The sequence below is a fragment of the Saccopteryx leptura genome, chromosome 8 (assembly GCF_036850995.1).
Source record: "Saccopteryx leptura isolate mSacLep1 chromosome 8, mSacLep1_pri_phased_curated, whole genome shotgun sequence".
In the NCBI taxonomy this organism is placed as follows: Eukaryota; Metazoa; Chordata; class Mammalia; order Chiroptera; family Emballonuridae; genus Saccopteryx; species Saccopteryx leptura.
The window spans coordinates 16726495-16736905 of record NC_089510.1 but is presented as its reverse complement, the minus strand read 5'-3'; positions in this window follow the sequence as shown (position 1 = coordinate 16736905).

The following is a 10411-nucleotide window of genomic DNA, read 5'->3' as shown; positions in this document are numbered from 1 at the left end:
CAAACCTGGACATTCTGATTCCATAGCTCAGGTTCTTATAAACACTTAACAACCACCCGTACATTGTTACTGCTTCGCCCAGTTTGTCTTCACAGCATCCAGTTCCTATCCCATCACTCTGCTGGTACTATACACATTATTACAGGTCATAAGCGATGATTTGATCATCAATTCTTAATGTCTGCTTGTTGACTTCTTGATAACTTTCAATGAAGTCTGTTTCGAAGCTTTCTCTTCCCTTCATATTTGTAAATATTCTTGTTTTGTTTATTTCTACCTTTTCTAACACTTCAAACCTGAACCCAAACTACATGGAGTACTATAGTTCCTTTCAGAATACGGTCCTTAAAGGAATTTCTCTCAGCTAAGACCTTGCTTGATACCCTAGAACTACACACCATAACCCTCTGCAGGCACAGTCTGGGGTAGGCTGATGAACACACAGATTGGCCACAAGCCACGATGAGCCTCCCAGTGACTTCTCAGTACCACTGTATGTGGAGCCTCCCATGTCCCCTGAATAGTTCCTTTCCTCAGACACATCCAGGACCTGTGTCCCTTTCTCACACACATCCAGGACTATGCTCTGCAACCTACAGTTCCTGTGCCTTGAACAGCCTCATTTTACTGGCTAAAGCTATTTATATGCTTTAACTAGAACACTTTCCCCAATCACACGTGATCCTGGAGATCCTGGATTGCTTTTTCTGCCACCTCCAGTGTTACTTCCTGGTTCCAGCATGCCTTCTGCTTTAACGTGTCGCAGTCTAGTGTCCCTATATACACTTATTACTGCAGCCTAGTAGTTGGTATTGGATGGCTCCATACCACTCTCTGTACTGTTCGGGAAACAGCAGACGAGACGAAAGTGGGCTCAGAAGTTGTTACTTTACTATTGAAAGTTTTGAAGTTTCTTTATATATTCTGAATATAGTCCTGTATCAAGTAAATACTTTGTAAATATTTTCTCCTAACCTGTGTCTTATCATTTCATTCTCTTAAGAGTATCTTTCAAAGAACATAAATATTTAATTTTATTAAGTTAAATTCATCCACATGTTTATTTATGAACTATGCTTTTGGCCTTTGAATAAAAAAATATTTGCCTAAACTCACGGTCTGAAGGGTTTAATCTTACATTATTTTTTCTATGATTTTTATAGTTTTAAGTTTAGTACTGTATCTAGTTCTATGATTTTTTTGATGATTTTTGCATTTGGTGATAGGTATGGATCAAAGTTCATTTCCTTTGCATATGGAAATCCAATTTTTCAGGCATTATTTATTGAAAGGTTATCTTTTCTCCAGTGAATTGGCTTTGAACCTTTGTCAAAAATCACACATTTGTGTGAGATTATTACTGAACTGTCAATTCTGTTCCAATAGTCTACTTATCTGTCTTTGGCCCAGTTCCACATTGTCTATAACTATAACTTTATAGTTAGTATTATAAATCTGGTAGTATTAGCCTCCACATTTATTCTTCTTTTAAAAATTTGTTTTGGCCTGACCTGTGGTGGCGCAGTGGATAAAGCGTCGACCTGGAAATGCTGAGGTCGCCGGTTCAAAACCCTGGGCTTGCCTGGTCAAGGCACATATGGGAGTTGATGCTTCCAGCTCCTCCCCTCTGTCTCTCTCTCTCCCTCTATCTCTCCTCTCTAAAATGAATAAATAAAATAAAAATAAATAAAGAGTATTTTAAAAATTTGTTTTTACGGCCCTGGCCGGTTGGCTCAGTGGTAGAGCATCGGCCTGGCGTGCAGAAGTCCCAGGTTCGATTCCCGGCCAGGGCACAGAGGAGAAGTGCCCATCTGCTTCTCCACCCCTCCCCCCTCCTTCCTCTCTGTCTCTCTCTTCCCCTCCCGCAGCCAAGGCTCCATTGGAGCAAAGATGGCCTGGGCACTGGGGATGGCTCCTTGGCCTCTGTCCCAGGCGCTAGAGTGGCTCTGGTCGCAACAGAGCGACGCCCAGGAGGGGCAGAGCATCGCCCCCTGGTGGGCAGAGCGTCGCCCCCTGGTGGGCGTGCCAGGTGGATCCCAGTCGGGCGCATGCGGGAGTCTGTCTGACTGTCTCTCCCCGTTTCCAGCTTCAGAGAAATACCAAAAAAAAAAAAAAAAATTTGTTTTTATATCCTAAATCTTTTGCATATCCGTATGAATTTTTCTTTTTAGAATCAACTTAGCTATTTGTAAAAAAAATAACTGCTGAGATTGTCATTGTGATTGCATTGATTCTATATATTAGAATCAGATGGGCAGAATTGACATCTTAACATTGATTTTTCTGCCATTGAAAATGATGTGTCTTTACATTTATTTAAGAGTTCCTTTCTTTGTTGAAGCAATATTTTATAAGTTTCAGAGAACAGATTTTGCATATCATTGTCACACTTATCCTTAAGTACTTCATATTTTGATGTTATTGTAGTTTAAACTTTAAAAAGTTTTAATTCCTTCTCTCTAGTTGATAGTCTACAAAAATAAAATTGATTTCTGTGTTTTGATCTTATATTATGGAACTTCACTAAAATCACTTATTAATTTCAGTTGATTTTTTGCATTTTTTATTCAATTTTCTATATAGACAGTCACATCATTTTCACATACAACAGCTTTTTTTTTTTTCCTTTTCAATTTGAACGACTATCTTCCCTGTTTGCACTGTCTAGAACTCTCAGTGCTACACTGAATGGAAGTAATGCGGATAAATATCTCTGTCTTGTCCCTGGTTTTTGAGGGAAAGCATTTAGTCTTTCACCTTCAAGTGTGTTAGCTGAAAAAATTTTGTAGATGGTCTTTATCAGATTGAGTTAGCTCCCTTATCTCTGTACTTTGCTGAGAATTTTTATCAGAAACAGGTGTTGGATTTTGTCAAATGTTTTTTCTTTCTTTATAGAGATGATCACATGACTTTTTATTTTAGAGTGTTAACATGATAAATTATATTGAATAATTTGTAAATGTTAAACCAACCTTACATTCCTTGAGTAGGCCCTTCTTGCTCATGATGTGTTATCCTTTATATATAATATATTGCTGGAATTGATCTGCTTCTTTTCTTTTTTCTTTTCTTTTTTTTTTGACATAGACAGAGAGAGAGAAACAGATAGAGACAGACAGACAGGAAGGGAGAGAGATGAGAAGCATCAATTCTTCATTGCAGCTCCTTAGTTGTCCAGTGATTGCTTTCTCATATGTGCCTTGATGGGGGGGGGGCTACAGCAGAGCAAGTGACCCCTTGCTCAAGCCAGCGACCTTTGGCCTCAAGCCAGTGACCTTGGGCTCAAGCCAGTGACCATGGGATCATGTTTATGATACCAGGCTTAAGCCAGCGACCTTGGGGTTTCGAACCTGGGTCCCCAGTTGGACACTCTATCCACTGCATCACTGCCCGGTCAGACTAATTTTCTAAAAATTACCAATTTTATCAATGTTAATGAATTAGGTTTTGGTTTATTTGATTTCCTCTATTAATTTTTGTTTTCTATTTCATTGACTTCTTTATTGACCTTTTAGTTTCTGCTATTCACTTTGATTTAGTTAGCTTTTCTCTTTCTAATTTCTAAAGTGGAAGCTAAAGTCACTGATGGAAAACATTTCTTTTTCTCTAATACAGGTGTTTAGTGCTATATATTTTCTCCTAAGTACTGCTTTAGTGGCAGCCAAGAAATCTGTTGTTTGTGCTTTCAGTTTCATTTGGTATAAATATTTTATAATTCTATTTTGATCTCTTCTTTAATCTCTTTGTTATTTTAAAATGTGCTATTTATTATCGAACATTTGGGTATTTTTCCAGAAACATTTCCAGATGTTTCTCTCATTTTTTTATTTATTTCCATGAGCATAGTCTTTTTAACTTTAATCATTTCAAAGTCATTGAGACATTTTGTTGTCCATAGTACTGTGTATACTGGCAGATTTTCCATATGCCCTGGAAGAATGTGCATTCTACTTTTGTTAGGTAGAGTGTTATAGAAATTTCCATTAGGTTAAGTGTGTTAATAATAATGTTAAAATATTCTATACTGTTACTGATTTCCATTAGTCTCATATATTCAGAGAAGGATATTCAAATATGCAAGTATAATACTGGGTTTGTCTAAATCTTCTGACAGTTCTATCAGTTTTTGCTTTATGTGTTTTGAAAATCTGTTATTAGATGCAAAATGATTTAGAGTTATTATCTTTTTTATAACTAGATACCTTGAAATTTGTGAAATGGTTTTCTTTGTCCCTGGTAATAGATTTATCTTCAAATATATTTTGTCTGATATTAGTGTGGCTGTTCCAACATTTTTTTAAAAATAGTATTAGTAGTCATATCCTTTGTAGATATGGAATTAAAGTGAATTTATTATAGGCAGTATTGACTTGGGTCTTTTTGTTTTCTCCAATTTGGCAATCTGTTTTGAATTAGAATGTCTGCACCTATTATATTATATTTAATCTGATTTTCAATATGACTAGGTTTAAGTCTATCATATTTGTCTTTTTCTTGTCTTTCTGTTCTTTGTCTTGTTTTCCTCTTTTTTCTGCCTTAGTAATTTTAGAGATTCCATTTTATCTTCTTTGTTGGACTATCAGTTACACCTCTTTGTTTTGGTATTTTACTGACTGCATTAAGGTTTATTGTATACATCTTTAACATATCACAATGAGCCTTCAAGTGATTTTATACTACTATAGGTATAAGTTGACTATAGTTCATTTCCATTTCTACTTCTAATCTTTCTACTATTTTTTATTCATTTTATTTATACATGTTCTAAAACATACAGAAACATTGCAATTATCTTGTTGAAATAGTCAACTATCTCCTGAAGAAATTTAAGGTATAAGAATGAGATCTTATTTTCTTATGCCTATAATTACATTTAGTAGTACTCTTTATTACTTTAAATGCTTATTTACACTTGGTATCATTTCTCATCTGCATGGCAAGTTTCTTTTAAATTTCTTGTATTATAGGTTTCCTCATAATGAGCTTTTTCAGCTTTTTGCATGTCTAAACTACCATTTTTGTGCATTCATGTTTTAACAATATGCTAACTGAATATTAAACTCCAGGTTGTTGACCTTTTCTTTCATATATTTAAAATGTTGCTCCACTGTCTGACTTTTTCCAATAAGAACTCTGTTGTCTTCCTTATTTTTGTTTGTCTGTACACTTTTTCCTTTGACTGCTTTTAAGACATTTCCCTTTATACATGGTTTTAAGCAATTTCATTATGCAGTGTGTTGTGGGAGTTTTTTATTCTTTTCACATTTTCTGTGCTTAAAGCTCATTGAGCTTCTTGCAATGCGGGTGCTTAATCTTTATAAAATTTGGAAGATTTTTGCTACTGTGTCTTCATTCACCTTTACAATGGTTGGTAAAAGTACGTTTACAGTTGTAAGTATGTGAAGCAGTTAAAAGATCTACTGTGTCTTTTTCTATCCACAGAACTGTAAACCAACGTTTGCCCCCTATCCATTTAGATGTCCCTTTCTCTTTACTACGATACTTTAGGGATCCAGTGTCACCTACAAAAGGTTGCTTCACGTTGTTCCACAGTTTGCTGGAGTTCTTTGCATTTTAAAAAATTATTTCTTCTGTTTTAAATTCTGGATAATTTCTATGACTATTTCTTCTTCAATACCCTATATTTTCATTTCAGATATCTTAGTTTTTAATCTCTAGTGGTTTGATGTGGGTGTTTTTCATATCCTCAAAGTTTCTACTTAACTTTTTAGACACATGTGTTCCAGGTAAAACAACTATATTTACGTCTTTGGGTCTGCTAACTTTAACGAGTGTATCAGTTGCAAGTCTGTTTGATTGATTGACTCTTCTTCTCAATATGGGTATTGTTTACCTGCTGTTACATGCATGTCTCCAAATCTTTGACTGGCTGCCAGAACTTGTGGAGTTTACTTGCTGAGGGGATGTTTTCTTATTCCTATAAATATTCATAAGGTTTATTCTCGTATGCCGTTAAGTTACATGGAAACAGATTCTTTTGCGTATTGCTCTTATAATTTATGGCTCCATAAAAGTACCCAGCATAGAATTAATTATCTCTCACTACGGAGACAAGACCTTCTTGAGTGTGCTACCTAACAGTACAGGAATGATAAGTTTTTTAAATTGGCTGTAGGGAACAGGTACTTTTCCTGGCTCTGTGTGAACTTAAGCACTGCTCCCTTTAATTCTTTAGGGTGGTTCTTTCACAGTCTTTGGAAGTTCCCTTTAATGCAAACATGAATCAGTACTCTGGGATACTCAGCATGAAACATCAGCTTGAATTTAGGTGATTTCTTTGTTCAATTCGCTCCTTTATCATTTGACGTGTGAATTCTAGCCTGTGTGTTCTCTCTGGGCCTCGGCTTCCACGTCCTCAGACCAGGTGATTGTGCTTGTGCTCTTCCCTTCACTGTGGCTTCAGAATTCTCTCATGGCTGTTAGCTCGGGCATTTCCAAGGCTCACCCCATTTGTGTTCCATCTCTCAGGGATCACTCTCATTGGTTGCCTGACTCGGTATTTTTATTGTTGTTGTCTCATTCAGGACAGTAAATCCAATCCTTATTACTTCATGTGACCTGAAGCTGAAGTACCAGCTGATCTTAATAATGAAGATGGAACATAAGAAGATTAAGAAACTCTATGCATAATATTTCTGTAGAAAATTCAGTTTATGATAAAATATTAAATCAAAATTTTTTTCTACATACACATGCATGTGTAATTTAAACTTTATTCCCCTACTTTGAAGAAATATCATTTTAATGAGCATGAAATTTGACACCTAATATTGTTCACTTAAAAAAAGAGAAAGGGAAAAAGAAATTTGGGCAGTGCAAGAGCATATGTCATTTTTTAAAAAAAATTATTTATTTATTTATTCATTTTTAGAGAGAGAGAGACAGAGAGAGAGAGAAGGGGGAGGAGCTGGAAGCATCAACTCCCATATGTGCCTTGACCAGGGAAGCCCAGGGTTTCGAACCGGCGACCTCGGCATTTCCAGGTCGATGTTTTATCCACTGCGCCACCACAGGTCAGGCCGCATATGTCATTTTAAATGTTGATAATTTCATAGAAATGTCTACTGCAGATCCAACATCTACAAATTCTTTTATATTGGAGCTATTCTTAGGTCTTAAAGAATTCCCCCACCCAAAAGTGTCACCTTTTCTCTGTCCAACAGCTTTTTAGACCAAAAGTGCAATATATCTAATAGAATATTGAGTTAGATGAAATGATAAACCTTCTCATAAGATAATTTAATATAGTTGGTCAAGGAAATGTGACTTTCCTATATGAGAGTTACTTGAGGAGGTGTTCATGAATGTGGAATATGCAGAAACAGCTGCAAGATTCATTACCGCTGAAGAAGTTCTCAAAAGTAGGGTTGATATCGTTTACCCTGCATTGCTAATTTTATGTAAAGACAGATTATTTAAAAAAATTCATTAGTACCAATAGCAATAACCTAGGTTTCACTGCATTCTGTATGAACACTGTGAGTCTTTTAAAGCTAGAAAGGCATTATTATAAATGCTAATAAAAAGAACAGAGAAGAAAAGAGTATCTTAAAAATAAGAAACATTTCTAGAAAGATAGAAACATTTGAGTAAAAACAGATGGGAGCCAAGACTGGAAGAACTAACTCAGATCAGAAAGCAATTCCAAAGTGTTCAGTGGCTTAAGTGACTCAGTGTTAGGAAAAATTATATTAGTTACTAAAATGAAATGATATAACTAGTTAGAAAGATAGATAAAGTGAAGAATTCCTATTAAAATTCAAATATCTACAGAAAATTATATCAAAATGAGAAAAATAAATTCTTAAAATCTTGGTCATTTACTTGAGATTTCTTCTATTTCCTGCAATTTTATGCTTTCAAACCTCTTGTGCATTACTTTGACAGTCACTTTTTTCTTTTGTTCACTGAAAATCAAGTTATCGGTAAAGTACAAAATGGTAATTAAAAATTTCTAGTTTAGTGCCAGGCACACATTGTCCTTTTAATGAATCAGATTATCTCAACTTTGTAAGGATTAATTAGGTACTTGTCGCAGTTCTTTAAAATTTCTCAGAACACTATGCCACCAGATAACTAAGGAGCGGCCTTCTAAATTCAGAGAGTTAACAGAATCTCAGAAAAACCATTACACTGAATTCCACTAGAGGAGTTTGAAAATTTTGATTAATTGTGATAGTGTTAAAATCTCATCATATATTTACATTTACATTAACTAAGGTTGTGCAAGCAGTAAATATCATTAGGGGAAAAAAAAGAGAAAATTTATTGCAATATTTTTTTCTTTAGAAAAAAAATTTAAATGATAAAATATTATTTTTGAAATCTGCAAGTATTTTGAACTCAAAGTCAGCAAATACTAAGCTTTTATCATAGTTTATATTATGTTTAAAAATAATTGTTTTAGAATAATTTTAGATTTATAGCAAAGTTACAGAGAGAGTACATGTTCCCATACAGTGTATTTCCCTGTGTATAAGACTCACATTTTTTCAAAAAAAATTGGGGGCTAAAAACCAGGTGCGTCTTATACAGTGGTTGTGGCATTTCCAATGCCAGAGATGGAACTGAGGACGACACAACATAGGAAGACGGTGATTTGTCATCAGACACAGATGAGGACAAGCGCATGGATGGGAGTTTAGACAGTGATGAGGAGTTGTAAGAATTTTATGGTGAATAAAACTTGAGTTCAATAACGTTATGTAATACCTTCTTTCCCCAAATTTCAGCCCCCAAATTAAGGTGCATCTTATACATGGGGGCATCCTATACATGGGGAAATATGGGACCTTGACCCAACATCTTATATAAGGACGTTTATCAAAACTGAAACGTTAACAATGGTATACTACTACTAACCAAACTGCAGACTTTACTAATATTTTACCTTTTTCTATTTCAGAATTCATTGCAGGACACCACTTTGCCTTTAGTCGAAGTACATCCTAGTCTTCTTCAGTCTGTGTTTCCCACTCTTTCCTTGCTGTTTATACCCTTGAAAAATTTTGAGTGTATTGATCAGGCATTTTGTAGAATACATTTTGATTTGGTTTTGTCTGGTATTTATTCAGTTAGGAATGCTCAATGGATTTTTGAGAAGAATATTTCAGAGGTGAAGTGTGCTTCTCCTAACATCTATCAAAAGGCATATCATATGAATAATAGCTTATCATTGGAGCTATCAACTTTGATCACTTGGTGAAGGTGGAGTCAGGTTTCTCCACTCTAAAGTTCCTGTTTTTCAAATTTTTTTTTAAAAGATATTATTTATTGATTTTACAGAGAGCAAAGTGAGGGGGAGCAAGAAGTATAGTTGCTTCACTTTAGTTGTTCATTGCTTGTTGTATGTGCCTTGACCAAGCAAGCCAGAGTTTTGAATGGCAACCTCAGTGCTCCAGGTCAACGACCTATCCACTGTGCCACCACAGGCCAGACTCTCTTTTGCATTTTATTATTTGGAAGCTAGTAACTAGAGTTCATCCCACATTCTAGTAGAAGAGAATTAAGCTCCACTTCCCAGAGGAAGGAGGCCCTACATAAATTATTTATCTGAAGGAAGATTATTTCTTTCTCCCCCATTTTTTTATTTGTTCAATCAATTATGTATATTTGGATGTACTTATGGGTATTTATTTTGTTATTTTAAATTATCAATACTATTACTACTAAGAATCCAATACTACTGCTACTTATTCTGTTGCTTAAATGATTTTTACTTTGAGATACCTCCATATTCTTCTTCTTCCTTTTTAAACACTCTCTTACTTTTTCTGGCACTGTACAATGCTCTAGGCTCATCTTGCATTTTCCTTACACAGCCCTAGAATCAGTCATTTCTTCAAAGAGTCCTGGTTCTTTTTATGGGAGAATGGTGTTTATTAACTAAGATATGGGTGTGAAAATCCTGTTGTCACTGCTTCGGTATTCTCTCAGCAGACAGAACTAAGAGATATATGTATTATACAAACCCATGTATACGCTTTTTTAAAAAGTGTGTGTGTGTGTGTGTGTGTGTGTGTGTGTACCTGAGTTCATATTGCTGTCTCTGACTCTAATTCAGCACTGCACAGTTTATTTCACTTGCCCCCACACTCATTTGTAACTGTTATTACTAACAGGGAGAAACCTGGTTCCCATTACCTACAACTTATTTTCTTATTTGTTCAACCAACCCCAGTACACTTGCAGAGCAGCCTCAGGATTTCTAGTCCATACCCCTGTAAAAATTAAATTTGCCAAAGAGAAGATTGTGTTTATGCACAGTTCATTTTATTTTTAAGCCTTACAATATTCAGTCAAAACCATGTTTTCTGAAGTTAAGTTAGGTTAGCTTCTTATTTTTCCTCCAATACTGTAGTTTGAAAGAGAATTTTCTTGAGCAAAAAAT